Source organism: Pteropus medius, unplaced genomic scaffold, assembly GCF_902729225.1.
Source record: "Pteropus medius unplaced genomic scaffold, Ma_sr-lr_union100, whole genome shotgun sequence".
Classification (NCBI taxonomy): Eukaryota; Metazoa; Chordata; class Mammalia; order Chiroptera; family Pteropodidae; genus Pteropus; species Pteropus medius.
In genome coordinates this window covers 5,867,987-5,883,988 of record NW_024340849.1, presented here as the reverse complement: position 1 = coordinate 5,883,988, position 16,002 = coordinate 5,867,987, and the positions used below count along the sequence as shown (strand labels likewise).

General features: G+C 39.0%; 1 protein-coding gene and 1 pseudogene across 3 annotated transcripts in view; one reads left to right on the top strand and one right to left on the bottom strand.

The window, feature by feature from the left end:
- Positions 1–16,002, top strand: part of CCDC102B (coiled-coil domain containing 102B) — a 201,378-nt gene that overhangs the window by 42,066 nt on the left and 143,310 nt on the right. The gene's annotated exons all lie outside the window — the stretch shown is intronic.
- LOC120591150 (uncharacterized) lies at positions 12,693–12,809 on the bottom strand (annotated as a pseudogene).

Below are 16,002 nucleotides of genomic sequence, written 5' to 3'. Positions count from 1 at the left end.
TGCCACTAGTGGGTAGTATAGACTTGATAATGCTAGTCTTGTAATGCTTGATATCAATTACTTATACAAGTAATTTAACATTTATGTAGCAACTGTTTTTGAAAAAGTCATGGTTTTGAGTTGGTCTGCAAAGCGATATGTATATTTTAAATGTTTAATGTTTTCTATGCAAAGATGGTATTTCTGGTATCAAATGGGAAAATGTGTATTTTGAGTTGCTTAACAAAGCTCTATAGATGAGAAGAAACGAATGTAGCATTTACAGTATAAATTGGGTCTATATTTTGATGCCCCTACAGGAATATATGTTAATACATATGTAATCCTTTAGCTAGGTCAAATGAGAATAGGGTTGTTGGGACAGAGGAAACTTCAAATTTTCTGTGGAAAATTTCTTCGACTATTTAACGTTTGAGGGCTTGTTTTAGTTAGAGGAACTGAATTTGAACAATGAATGACAGTGGCAGTGAATGAAAAGAGTTTTTATTGTAGATGATGGAAGTTAATATAAACCGAGATAAAGAAAAATGCCGTTTGAATTATTTACATGACTATTGTTTTTTAAAATATCTCTTTGCTTTTCCTTAAAAAGGAATTTGTGATATTCATAGAGCCTTTTTGATGAAATGTGATATGCACATACATTTAAATTATTTTTATGAAATATTAAGAAATGCTTAAAATATTTAAAACTGAATAAATAATAATAGTCACATGTAATTACTTACATATACTTGTTTAATTGTTTTATACTAGATGATAACAAAACAAGATTTTTATGGTACATTTAGAAGTGGCATTATAGAGTAATTATGAAGATAAAATATTCAAAGTTCTTATACAGTTGACTGACAATCAAAACCTGATGCATTCTTTGGAACCTCATATGAGGTTCCCTTTTCTTCACTTCTCAAAAATTCTCAAAACTACCTTAGCTTTCTCTGTCCTCTTCATCTACTGTACAAAAAGTATCGGATGCAAGTGTAATTCTTTTTCAGATGCTGAAACCGTTACCAGCGAATACATGTCTTGCTAGGAACTGCTGATGAAAAGCTTAGCAATTTTTAGAGTTGAAAACAGATGTGCTAATAGACCAAGATTTTTTAAAATGTATTTCAAAGTCCGGTGTGCTTTAGAGGGAACTCGTTCTTAAATCACTGACATTTAGAGAAGAATTTAATTGTAAGATCTAATAAGTATTTAAAACACAACCAAGACAATGAGTAGTAGAGATGATTACTTTTGAAATGGTATTCCCATGCTGAATTTCATACTTATTTAGTTTTTCCTTTGCAAGTCTGCTAATATTGATTTGGGATTAGATTATGCATTCCAAGTGTGCTGAAATGATCATTTTTATGAAATCTCATGATCTAGAAAATCAAATGTTCATGTAAGTAATATTGATTACAAATAATTTTTGTACCTGGCTTTAACAATAAATGACTAATTCTTTCCATAATAGATACTTTTTACCACATATGAAGGATACTGCTAACATTTTAAAATTGATATCAAGCAGAAAAATGCAAAGTAGCTTTTTAATCTTTCTTTAAAAATTATGTGCTTTTACCTGGCATATTTTTATGGGTTTTATTAAGAAATATTCTATCTTTTTTTGTGATAGCAACAACGTTCCTAGTAGTTTATCATTTACAGTGTTCTTTTATAAAAATTTATAGTAAATATTTATAGAGACGCAGGCTTCCTGGGGCCTCTTTAATGGTTCTAATAGCTTACGTTGAAGCCTTACCTCAAACACCTCAAAGCACCTCTCTAATCTGGGGGAAATGAGAAAGTTAGAATTATGAATTATATTGTTGCTAAAATTCTACACTGATACCTTCACTTTGAAAAAGATTATGTCATATGGGAGCTATTTTGCATACATCAAGAGAGGGTCATCGAAGATACTCTCTTCCTCCTCCTCTTTTTTTTCACCAGCTGGTGGGGGAGGGAAGAAGGATACTTCTTCCCTCCCCCATCCTCCTTCACATACCTCCAGACCATCCAGGTAACTACCAAGAAGGCTGCAGGGAAGGCTTGTGTTCTAATCCAGCAGAGCATGGTTTCCCTTCCGAATGCGTTTCCTGCTGCCCCTACACCTGTCATTCTGCCTCGTTCACACTGACCTCCAGCCTCACTGGCTTCCAATCATTTCGTCAGATCCACCCAACTTTCTTCCGCTCAATCCCAACCTGCCCGCAGCAAAACCCGACACCGAGCCTCCGAAATGGCGCCAGTCCCCAAGGTGATCTGCCCCGCTACCTGGCGGCAGGTTGACAGCACTGGACTGTTTCCATGCTCGAGGGCGCAGCTTGCTGGGAAGGATGCTCTAAGCAGGGATTCGCCTTCCCCGCCGTCCACGGACTCACAGAATGCTGGCTCCGCCCTCATCGTGTCCCACAGAGCATGGCTTCTGATCAAGGCGCACTTCTCAGCAGAAGGGATGGAGCCACGGGTCTTTGCTCATGAAAGCCACTGATCTTAAAAATGTCCCCCTGTCCTGAAGCCGCTGGCTCAGTAGAATGATGAAATGGCCTTTCGGAGACCAGTTACAGGGCCAGCGAGGTGACAGTGCCTTGCAGAGACATGGCAGAGTTCTCAGAAGTCGGGGTGTGCTCTGAATGGGCATCTCATGTATGCTGTCCTTCCTCCAGCAGCCAGGATTCACAGATCCAGGACCCGAGGGGTGGGAATGGAGGTGGCACCGCTCGCGACTACTCCTAGTGACCCATCCACCATCAAAACTTTTGCTTTCTGCTCTCGCGACATTATTCTCTGCTGGCCTACAGGTCCTAGTTCCAAAGGGAGGGTGTTTCTACCGGGAGACACGCGACTCCACCGAACGGGAGGTGAAGGCTGCCGCCCTGGCGGGTTGCACTCTGTGCCAGGAGTGGAGTTTCTGTGCCACCTGGGGTGAGTGGCCCTGCCTGTCGAGAGGACATTGGACTTCTCCACAGTGGAGGTGAGGAAGAGGGGGTCTGGAACACAGGAGGCCCCTTACCTGAGGAGCCTCTTAGTATTACCATCCCCTGTGATGAAGGTCAATGAAAATCTGTGACGACCGGACTCAGGCACGATTGCGATGGCCCAGAGCCTCAGGAATGAAGGTTCGGGGCATCCTGCCCGGTAAAGGACATGACCAGCTGAAGTGCTCGCTGACTGCAAAGGGAATTCAGAGCAGACAGACGAAGAAGGTAGCTACGACCCTGTGACCAGCTGCAGAAGCAAGGACAGGAACTGCCATGAGTATTTATTTCCTCATTTTGCTTGAATACATTTGTGTGTGATCTCTCCCTCTGTCTCTCTGTCTCTCTCTGTCTCTCTGTCTCTGTCTCTCTGTCTCTCTCTGTCTCTCCCTCTCTCTCCCTTTCTCTCCCTCCCCCTCCCCTCTTCTGGGAAGGGATTAGTCCATTTTCAGTTGGATGCTAACAATTGTGTCATGTTGAGCAGGCAGAATTATGACCTTTTTACTGTTTTTATTTGACAATTAAGTATGGCTTAAGGAAGTGCATGTGGGTGCCAGGTTGACTAAGGGTGGACCTGTGGTCGTTAATTTTATGTGTCACCTTGACTAAGCTAAGGGATGCCCAAATAGCTGATAAAAACGGTATTTCTTGGTGCGTCTGTGAGGGCGTTTCAGGAAGAGATTAGCATTTGAACATAGACTGAGTGTACAGAGTCACCCTCCACAGTGCAGTGGCATCATCCCACCCACTGAGCTCAGGAACACAACAGAAGGGCAGACAGAGGGCACATGTGCTCCCTGCTGGAGCTGGAATGTCCACGTCCTCCTGCTGCCAAACGTCGCACCTCCTGGTCCTTAGGCTCTGGGACTTGGACCGGGGTGTGCATCGCCGGTCCCTAATGCTCAGGTCTTCGGGCCTGGACGAGAACTTCCTCCCCTGGCTCCCCTGGTTCCTGGGCTCAGGCTGGACCACCCACTGGCTGTCCTTGTTCTGCAGCTTGCAGATGGCCGAGTCTGGGACTCTCGGGTTCCCCTAAGTGCGTGACCCTATTATAATAAAACCCAGTCTGTCTCTGTCACGTCCTACTGGTTCTGTGTCTTGCAAGAAGCCTGAGTAATACCTCTAGGCCCATCCTGTTTTCTGTCGAGGGCAGTCACCCGTAGCGCTGAGTGGCAGCAGCTTTGGCTACCGCGTAAGGAGACCGAGGGCAGTTGGAACCCTCCGCTTGTCCTTTGTTAGCCTGATGGGGCTGCTGCTCTCCTTCCCTCTGGATTTGTGGTTTCTCAGGATGCTGGAGTGAACCTTCACCCCTGACATCCCATCCACTGTGAACATCTGTACAGCTCGTTCTTTGCAGGACATAAATTAACTTATCAGGCCAAAGAGCGAGGCTGATAAAATGCCATATTAGAATTCCGTAAATACAAAAGGGCAGTGAAGCACATGGGACACCACTTTGCTGACATAAGTGCCTTCAAGACCTTTTTAAAACAAACGTAATTAAGAATAATACAAGCACTAAATTACACAAGTCAGAATTAATCGAACTAATAGTGGATAATTTATAGACATCGCCAAGGTAGCCCTCAGAACACTGAGATGACTTAACTCCAAGGCTGTTATAAGAATTATGAAAGAAAATTAGGCTGTTCAGAATCCGCTTTTACTCATAGAAACAAAAGAGTCAAGAAAAAGGTTGAAATCAGATGTTTTAACATCTGTTTAAGTAATACTATTATAAAAATTAAAACAAATAATTCAGATGATATTTAATTAATCTGCACAGATTAATAGTTTGAGAATCATGATGAAAGTAGGTTAAAAAAATTAATGATAAGATCTCGAAATGAGTTACACAGTAGCAAAGGTTCCACATAGCGGAGGTCATTTGGTCCACGAACACCTTTGTTTTATATTCCAGTTGACAGGACGTTGTCCAGTAATGCATGCCTTGTAAATTCAGAGATTCTGTTTTTTTTTTTTTTTTTTTTCCTATAAGAAAGCTCTATGCAAGCATATCAGTTAAGACCATTCCGGAGATAAGGATCCTTCATTTAGTAAATAGAATTAGTGTTTTTTTGTTTGTTTCTTTCTTGTTTTTTACCTGCAGGAGCAGTTTTTGTGTTGGAAAGGAGATGCAAGCAAGGCATTTGCCTTCATTTCCTTAAGACTATACCCACCTCACCCCCACCATGTACTGACACTAAAGGTATTGATTATATACTACTGAGTAAAAACATCAGATTTAAACAGGAATGTATAGTATACCATTTCAAAATGTCTCCACGATATAAAAAAATCTAGAATGATAAATTTAAAGTTGTCCATTTTAAAATATATATTACATATCATTTACTGCTCTATAAAAATCTCTTTTTATTTATTTATTTTTCCAAATATGTAATTTAAATACAAGAACTCTAGGGGTAGAAGCTCATTATATTTTTGAGTGGGGAGGTGACATGTTTTTTGGGGGGGATTTCCAAGTATTTCTAATGAAAATTTAGCTTTCCTGAAATACATTTAATATGCAAAAAATTGCACACATTTAGTGTCTACATTTCGATGACTTTGGGCAGATGCACACACCTGTGATACCGTCACCACAGCCAAGGTACGAATCCTATCCGTCACCTTCAAAAATTTCCCTGTGTTCTTGTGTGTGCGTGTGTGTGTGCACGTGCGTGTGTGTGTGTGAGAACATTTAACGGGGGCTCTACCCTCTTACCACATTTACAGTGTGCTGTGCCATGATATTAACTATAAGCACTGTGCCGTACAGCAGGTCTCTAGAGCTTAGTCACCTGCGTAACAGAGACTTTATACCCGTTTAAAAATAATTCCCCATCTGCCCCTCCCCCAGCCCACCATGACACCATTCTAGTCTCTGCATCTCTGAGTTTGACTGTTTTACATACCTCACCTATGTGGAAACATGCAGTATGTGTCTTTCTGTGACCGACTTATTTCACTTAGCATAATGTCTTCTAAGTTCATTGGTGTCATTGCAAGTGGCAGGATTTCCTTCCTTTTAAGTCTGAGTGATATTCCATTCACCTGTCAGTGGACATTCGGGTGGTTTCCACATGTCGTTTATTGTGAACAATGCTGCGGTGAACATGGGAATGCGGACATCTCTTGAGGATCCTGATTTTAATTATTTTGGATGTATATGCAGAAGACAGACCTGTTGGATCACGTGATGTTTTTAGTGTTTTGAGGAGCCTCCATGCAGTCCTCCATCGTGGGGTTCTCCCACGTTCCTCCCGCCCCTCTGCTTATGAGCCTCGCCCATTACCAGCATCCCTCCGCAGGATGGTATATTTTTAACCGAGGACGAACCTACACTGACACGTTGTAATCACCCAAAGGCATCATTTACCTCAGTAACTCTTGGTGTTATACATTCTGGGTTTGGACAAAGGTGTAATGATGTGTATTCATTATCATGGTAACATATATAATATTTTCACTGTCCTAAAAGTTTTCCGTGCTGTGCCTGTTCATCCCTCCTTGCCCCCCAACCCCTGGCAACCACTGGTCTTTTTACTGTCACCATAGATTTTCCTTTTCCAGAATGTGATATAGTTGGAGTCATACAGTGTGTGGCCTTTTCACATTGGCTTCTTTCACTTAGTAATGTGCATTTGAGTTTCCTCCATGTTTTGTCATGGCTGGATAGCTTATTCTTTTTAGTGTTAAATAATATTCCATTTCCCGGATGTATGACAGTTTGTTTATCCATCTACTGAAGGATATCATGGTTGCTTCTAAGTTTTGACAGTTATGAATAAGGTTGCCGTAAACATCTATGTGCAGGTTTTAGTGTGGTTTTCAGTCTCCTTTAATTCCCACCCCCTGCCAAACAGTTCCTCCCTGAGATTCTTTCATGGGTCCATGGCCACCGTCTGGACAGCAACACTTGAGCGAGGCACACTCGGGTCGTGCTGAGGATGGCAGCTCAAAGTATGGCAAGTTATGTGGGAGGAACTCAGCTTAGCTGCTCTCATGAGAAGGGGCGATGGATGTGGTGGGGACTCAGGGTATCACCGACACCTCTCGGGCTGTGACGCGTCCTAATTAGCATCAGTAGTTTTCAGGAGAGTTAAGAAATCATAAAGACAGAAGGCTCATGTAGCTGGTATTTTGACAAGGATCATATGGGAGGCTTGAAGAGGCACAGATGACATACTGGAACAGAGAGTATTCGTTGAGATGCGTTTTAGAATGTATAATTGCCACCCAAGGCACTTTTCCTTTGTAATAGAGTTCTGCAGTTATGATCAAAGCCAATGGAAGGTATAATTCTGTGTGCACTTTAATGTCTTCTAATGTACACAAAACGAGGTGCTGGTGGACTCTCACATGAATAACCTGAATGTTATAGTCAATGAAATAGTCAATGACTCTTCAGCGCAGTCGTGCTGAATTAGCAGAAAACAGTGGATTCACCTGAAACTATATATACATATACATATATATAGTTTCAGATATATAATATATATGTGTATATGTATAAAACACATATATATAGTTTCATATATATAATATATGTGTGTACGTATATAAAACATATATATATATAAACATATATATATATATATATATAAATAAATAAATCCAGGTCTCTCTTTGGAGATTTTTATTCAATTGATTAGGGGTGCTTCTCATAGAACTGTGTTTTTAGAAGCTCATTGTTCTGAGGTGCACCCAAAATTGAGATTGACTGCTCTAAAGCATCAGATAGCAGAGCTGCATAGGGAGATCATGGAGCTCCCCAAACCAATTGTGATCATTAATATTATGTATCAACTTGACTGGGCCATGGGGTGCCCAAATATTTGGTTAAATGCTATTCTGGGTGTGTCTGGGAGGGTGTTTTTGGATGAGATTAATATTTGAATTGGTAGACTGAGTAAAGCAGATTGCCCTTCCATGTGTGCATGAGCCTCGTATAAGCAGTTGAAGGCATGAATAGAACAAAATCCCTGACTCTCACACAAGTAAGAGGAGATTCCTCCTGTCTGACTGTCTTTGAGCTTGGACATCAGATTTTTTCTTCCTTTGGACTTGAACTGAAACATCAGCTCTTCCTGGATCTTGACTCTGTTGCACTTAGACTGGAGTTAACACCAGCAGCTCTTCTGGTTTTCGGGCCTTTTAACTTGGATTAGAGCTTCCACCACTGGACCTCCTGGGTTTTCAGTTTACAGACTGTAGATCCCGGTCAGCCTCCATGATCATGCGAGCCAGTTCCTTATGGTGGGTATCTCTATCATTTGTCTGTCTATCAATTTTCTATCTATCTATCTATCTATCTATCTATCTATCTATCTATCTATCCATCCATCCATCCATCCATCCATCCATCCATCCATCCATCCATCCATCCATCCTCTATGTGTCTATCTATCTATCTGAGACTTGATTCAAATCTACTCACTGCAAATCTTGGCCTTTTTCTTCTTTTGCCAGTTGTATTATTGGCACAGAAATAGCTACGTGTACGCCTAGTTAGTAACATCAATTATGAAATGAAATCTATATTGTATTTGCCTTTTCATATTGATTGGTAGATTGACTTAAAATCATTTTTTAATGTATTATGGAAAAAAAGCTCATGCTGAAAGAAGGCACTTGATATTTGTGACTTGGGTTGTGGAGTCAAACACATGACGTTCTGTGGAGGAGCAGGGCCGTGATCCTCCTCACAGAGGTGGGTCTACGGGGAAACTGAGGAAGTTTGAGCTCTGGGACCCACCTCGCATGGGCCTGTTCCTGGACCTTGGCCCATTCCATCCTTGCAAGATGTAAACATGGCCATGTGTTTTGGTGTAATATGCAAAAGTAAGGTCATTGAGACGCGCTTGTTTAAACCTCTCTACTCCCTCTCCAGTACTCTTGTCCTCTTCTCTGTTGGACACAGAGTAGCTGTGGGAACATTCTGAGTCTTGCCCAGTTGAGTTGAGGGTACGTACAGTTTGTACGCAGTGGAATATAGTTTTGGATTTGTTTACGTGCATACCTAGTCAATACGGAAGTTCTTGCCTCAGAAGCATATTCGATATTTTTTTAGAATACCTATATTTGTGGGGAAGAAACTTCACAGAGCGAATATTCCAAACTGCCAATAGGCCCGTGTATTATGTTGTGGGCTTATTTATCCCAATTTCATTAAAAAAAAAAAAGATCAACTATTCTGGGCAAAATGCTAAACCCTTTCCATGAAAATGATATGACAAAGTTACTATCATGCTAAAATTAATATACAGTAAAAAATCCAGGAAAAACCTAATTTTTAGTTATTACTTACTAGTTATTGCTATTAATTTCTATTTTTAGAATTTTGTTATTTTTATGGTATTTTACAGCATTCTAAAATTTGTGAATTCTTGTGTTTCCGCATTCTAAGTGAATATTTATTTTCGTTCCCAATTTTGCTTTGTCCCCAGATTGTAGAAATTTCAGGCTTCACAAAACCCAAACCTTCTCCTGTTCCCTTGCCTCCCCTTCGCTCCATCTGGTTCCGCCAGGTGGCGCTCTTCTTCACAGCCCTGGGCATCCTGGCAGGACGCTGTTAGGGCGCCACTACAAGTGCTTGTTTGCTTTCTGTCTCTGCCCCTGGAAGTCATCACCTCGAGAGCAGAGAGCAGAGACCTCCTCTATTATCCAGGGTCTGACGCAGTAGATATTTGCAAATGGGCTTAATGAAGGTGGATGATGAATGAATGTCTCAGGGCAAGGGAAGGAAAGTTGCTGGAGGATGAGACTCCTAACTTTTGGCCTATTTTTTCATTGTTCTCTACAGATGGCTTTTGCTGATTCTAAGATATTGCATTATTTACACAAAAAGGCACAAAGTCTCAAAGAAGAAAAGTGGTTTTGTCAGCAATTTGGCTCTGGGAAAGATTTGTACAGGTCAGGCTTCAATCTCCAAAGATTTCAAGAACGCCATATGTTAGGGAGGGTAGGCATGCATTAATAAATTTCAAGTCACCAAATCAGTGAAAAATTATATAAGATGGAGTGTTTCCAAGAGTAACTTATTTATATAAAAAGTGAATAGCATCATATGCACTTAATTAAACTTAAATCATAAGCCGTTTTAATATTGACAGAGAAAGGGAGACTTTAGGAAGTGAGAAAATTTCAAATTCACTTTGAATTACAATCTCAGTGTTCAGTTATGATCTACAGAGAGAAGTGAGTCGACTTTTTTATTCTTCCTAAAATAGGGGTGCCGATGATCCAAATTAAAAGGTGAAAGCTCATTTATGCTTCAGATTGTTTGATTCAGAATGCTCCTAACAGAAGCTCCTGGAGATTTAAAATTAAATTAGAATGCATAATTGCCGTAATTCTTTTGATTGAAATAATCTTTGCTGTTTACACATTTTAACGGCTTTACTGAGATTTAATTCACATGCTATACAATTAATCCATTTAAAGAGCACAACTCAGTGGTTTTTTAATATAGTCACAGTTGTGCAACCATCACCACTATCAACTGTAAAACATCCCATCAGTCCAGAAAGAAACTCTGGATATGTTAGCGTTCACTTCTCATTTCCCTCCAATCCTCACAGCTTAAGGTAATCACTAATCTAATTTAATACTATTGATTTGCCTATTCTGGACATTTCACATTAGCGAAATTTAATTACTGGCTTCTTTCAATTTTTGTAGGTTTTTGAATAGAGTTTCTGTCATCTGCTATCCTACCAGCTATTTCTGTCACAACTCAATAAAGAACATAAATATTATTATTTTTTAAATGAAAACCTTATTTAGGTAAAAATATTAGAATTATTTTCTCTTTCCTATAAGAAAAATAGTAACATTTAGCTGTTTTGTGTATATCTGAAGCAAGAGATAAACATTTTCAAATATTATTTTCCTTAAATGAATACTTTGGTTTTGAAAGGTCACTATCTAATCTTTAATAGAGAAGGACTAAGTCAGAAAATAAAGAAAGACATTAAATTTCTAAGGATTTGCAGAAATGTAAGATCTTCTTTTCTTATTACCAAAGTCGGCATAATTTCTTACTTGGTGAAGTTAAATACATACTTTAGCTTCAATCAAATGTATTCCAACATGATTTTTCCTAGTTTTATACTACCATAATTATGTGCAGCTTTAGGCAATATTTAATTAAGAATTAAACCATGTTAATCCTTTAAAAACTCTATTTATCTAAAAGTAAAAATCTAAAACACATTTTCCCCTGAAGAACTTTGATGTTCTATAATATCACTTTTTTTTGTGTGAGCTAAAGTACTTTGCGTGTGTGTGCGTGAGTGTGTGAGCTTAGAGAAAGATATTCTGTGAAGTTTAAAGCGCTTAGAAGCAATAATTAAAATAGCATCGTATTCAAAAATATATCTTGAAGATGCTTCTATTCCTGGATAGGAAAACTCATTATTCTTAAGACATCAATTCTTCCTAATTCGATCTATAGGTTCAATGCAATTCAAATCAAAATCCCAGCAAGCTATTTTGTGGATATCAGCAGACAGAGAAGCAAAAGACTAGAATAGCCAACATAATATTGAAGGGCAAGAACAAAGTTGGAGGACTAACATTACGGACTTCAAGATTTACTATAAAGCTACAGTAATCCAGACGGTGTGGTACTGGTGAAAGAACAGACAAATAGATCAGAACAGAACAGAACAGAGAGCCCAGAAATAGACCCACCTAAATATAGTCGACTGATCTTTGACCAAGGAGCAAAAGCGATATAATGGAGCCAAAACAGTCTTTTCAACAAATGAGGCTGGGACAACTGGACATCCGACTGCAAAAAGATGAATTTAGACACAGACCTTATACCCTTTCCAAAAATTAACTTTTGGAATAGATCACAGACCTAATTGTAAAACTGAAAACTATAAAACTCCCAGAAGATAACATAGGAGAAAACCTAGATGCCTTTGGGTACGATAAGACTTTTTCCGATAGAACACCAAAGCCACAACACATGAGTGAAATAACAAGCTGGACTTTATTAAAATCACACACTTCTCTGCCAAGGCAATGCCAAGAGAATGAGAGGACAAGCCACAGACTGGGAGAAATATTTGCAAAAGACACATCTGATAAAGGACTGTTACCCAAAGTATGCAAAGAACCCTTAAAGCTCAGCAACAAGAGCATAAGCAACCAGATTTAAAATTGGGCCAATGCTCTGAATAGACACCTCACCCGAGAAGACGGACAGATGGCGAATCAACCTAGGTAAAAGATGTCCCACACATTCTATTTCATCAGGAAAATGTAAATTAATGCAATGAGATACGAACTTATGCTTATTAGAATGGCCAGAATCCAGAACACGGACACCACCAAATGCTGGTGAGGATGTGGAGCACAGGAACTCATTCATTGCCGGCAAGAATGCAGCATGGTGCAGCCACATGGAGGACAGAATGGCAACTGGTTCACGATGCTGTATTGTGTACTCAAGAGAGTGGAGTTTTTACGTTCTTGGTGTAACAACGATAAAGCCAACATGGTAATTACATGAGAAGAATGATGCATTAGCTTATCTTGTTGTGGTAAACATTTCACAGTATATACATGTATTGAATCATCACATTGTATACCTTAAACTTACACAATCTGTTTTGTTTTGTTTTTTAGGGGAGTCAACCGTTGGTTGACCTCACAGATTGTAAGGACCTTGTCAGCTTACAATCCCTTATTTTTTATTTTTTATGCCTACAGCACCTGGTCTTCCTAGGTGATCTCCCATCAAATACTAATCAGTCCCGACCCTGCTTAGCTTCCGAGATCAGACGGGATCGGGCTTGTTCAGGGTGGCGTGGCATAGACTGAAACTTATACAATCTTATACATTAATTATGTCTCAGTAAGCCAGAAAAAAATACCAAAAAAAAAAAAAATATTATAAATGATTTTTAAAAAGTCTTTTTATTCATTACTGGCTTTGAGCAATTTGAGTTTGATGTGTGTTGATATGATCTTTATTATCTTTGCACTTGGGGTTTGTTGAATTTCTTATATCTGTGTGTTTATAGTTTTGATTAAATTTGGAACAATTTTAGTCATTCTTTTTTTTCAAATATTTGTCCACATCCCTTTGTCAGGAGTCCAATTACAAGTATATTAAGGCTCTTGAAGTTGTCCCCCCTTTGCCAATTGGCACCCATCGTAGTCCTTAGAGCTGACGGAGAAGGACTTAGAAGGCTTTGGGAGAGGAGGTGTGATCAGTGGGATATATCCAGAACCTTGATTATTCCTGAGCTTTTAACTGCTCTTCTCTAAGGTCAGATTATCAGTGTTTGCTAAGTGACACCGTTTAGGTTCTTACCCTCCTGGAGACTGATGATAAGGGTGCAATCTCCTTCAAGGTTTACATTTCAAAGAGATTGTCACCAGGTCCTAGAGAAAGACTTCCTGGGTTATAAAACTCAAGAGGTTGGGAGAACAAACTGATAGTTGCCAGATGAGAGGGGATTGTGGGTTGCTTGGAAAAAGCGAAGGGATAAGTAGTACAAATTGATAGTTATGAAATAGCCATGGGGATATAAAATAAAGCATAGCGAATATCGTCAATAATTTTGTCATAACTATATTGCCAGGTGAGTACTCCTAATCAAGGGGATCAATTCATAAATTATGTAAATGTCTAAACAGTATGCCCTTCACCTGAAACTAATATAAAATAATACCGAATGTCAACTATAATTGAAAAATTAAATTAAATAAATGCAGGTATTGTAATAACTATGCGTGATGTCAGATGGGTACTAGATTTATTGGGGTGATCACTTCATAAATTATATAAATGTCTAATCACTACGTTGTACCCCTGAGACTAATATAATATTATATGCCAACTTTAATTGAAAAATTTTAAAAAAATTAAGAATTAAAAAAAGCAAAAAGCTGGGAGAAAATTTATACCTCAGTAGAGTAGAGAAAGGATTTGCAATTACGAGTTTGTTTCTTTGTGTTTTCAAAGTAAACATTCAAAGAAAATCAAAGTCAAGAGCCTACGCACGAGTAAAGCTTTCGCAAGTTGTTCAGGCTGAGGGGACATTCAGTCCTTAGTCACTTCTGATTCTGTCACCTCTGTTATTTCTGGGCCAGTTTCAATTGATTGAATCGTCTCCTCATTATGGACCATGTGTTCTTATTTGTTTGCATGACACGTAATTTTTGATTGGACTTCTGTCATTAGGAATTTTACCTCATTGGGTGCTGAATATTCCCGTATTTTATAATTATTCTCCAGCTTTGTTCTGTTACTTGGAGACGTTTCAGTCCTTTGTGTCTTGAAGCTTTTATGCCTCGTTACGTGAGACCAGAACAGCACGTAGTTTAGGACTGTTTTTCCTACTCAGGCAAAATCATTCTGAGCCCCTTTGCCTGATGAGCTGTGTATTACGGGGTTTTCTAGTTCTGCATTCGTGAGCAGGAACTATTGTTCCTGGTCTTTTTTGAGCCCCTGGGGTTATTTCTTTGAATCCTTTTGGGAGTGTTTCTTCCCAGGCGTGCTCTGAGACCACCCTGGTGATGCGCTGCAGAACCCAGGGGTCTGCTCTGCTCAGTTCCCTCCTCTCTGGTACTCTTGCCCATGCTAAGTTCCTGTCACTCCCAGTTCTGCCTCCTCCACTCAAGGACGCCACCAGGCTCTCCCTTGCTTCCTCTCCTGACTCTGCGAACTGAAAACTCCCTCCAGACAGTAAGCTGGGCAATTTTAGGCTATTTTTGTTTGTTTCCCATTTCTCAGGGATTGCCTGATATTCAACGTCTTTATAACGATTCTTTCCTATATTTTGTCCTGCTTTTTAGTGGTTTCAGGTTGGCAAATTTGGCCTCTGTTCTTCCATCTTGGCTTGCAGTCAATACCGTTAATCATTTATTAGAAATGTGGTTTTCCATCTTGTTTCTCTTTAAATATGACTTTTAAATAAACAGTTCATTTTTATTTAGAACATATTTTACGTATATTTTGTGAATGTTTTGCTAAGTCATGATACCTTGTTTTAAAATAATTATATTTTTATTAAAGATCTTTTCTTTTGAATCGAAAGAACAAAGGGTCTCACTCTCTTGTGTGACATTTTATTTTTATATGGTTTCTAGGCTGTTCATTATTCTTCCTTTTGCTAATCTATCAAGTGGTACACAATTTCAGTGTCTCACTTTCAAATAATATCCACACTGGAATGTTACTCAGAGTAAAAATCTCACCTATCTTCCTCCTTTTATGGGAAGTAAAGTCACCGAAGGGAATATCTTTAGCAAATCCAACTCTAGAACATAGCTTTCCTGATCTTTTCCCAGTATCCTTCAGACCTCTGTCCTGTTATCCTTTTATAAAATGCTAGAAATTTTGTTCGGAGCCTCTGACTAAGAAATAAAATTTTGTGGTTGTTGTGATTTAGTATCCGAAGTTCTTAATGTGGTTAATTCAAAAGTTAAAGGGGGAAAAAAAGCAGTATTTCCAGATTACAAATGGAATAAAGGAAAGTGATTGATTTCCCTGTTTGTCAGTCATTATATAAATTAACTTTTTCCTGTATAAACATTCTCTCTAAATGTATGTGATATTGATTGATAAACACTCACATAGGAACTGTATTTATTGTTATTTTCTTCTTGAATGTTTTCTTTTATTCAAAATATATGCTAGTTAACTTCTTGCTGAAATACAAATTAAATTTCTCAGATGAACGTTCTCTACAAGTCATGATTAATTCTCTGGTGTCCACTGTGATATCCTTGTGGATAAATCTGTTAAGAATAATAAATTATAATTCGAGAGTCTAATTGGCTTCCCTTTGGCCTTTGAGTAGCTCTGTGGATGGAAGTCCATTGTCAGCTGCAGGGTGTAAGCTCATATTATTGAAGTAAGTCCCGAACCTGCACTCTCATGCAGTTGGTAGACTCAGTAGTATCACAGAGCGATGGTATTTGAATGATCTTTTGAGTAATTTTCAGTAGACACAATAGGGATGTGTTATCTTTCATGTTTAAATTTATATTTTTATGACTC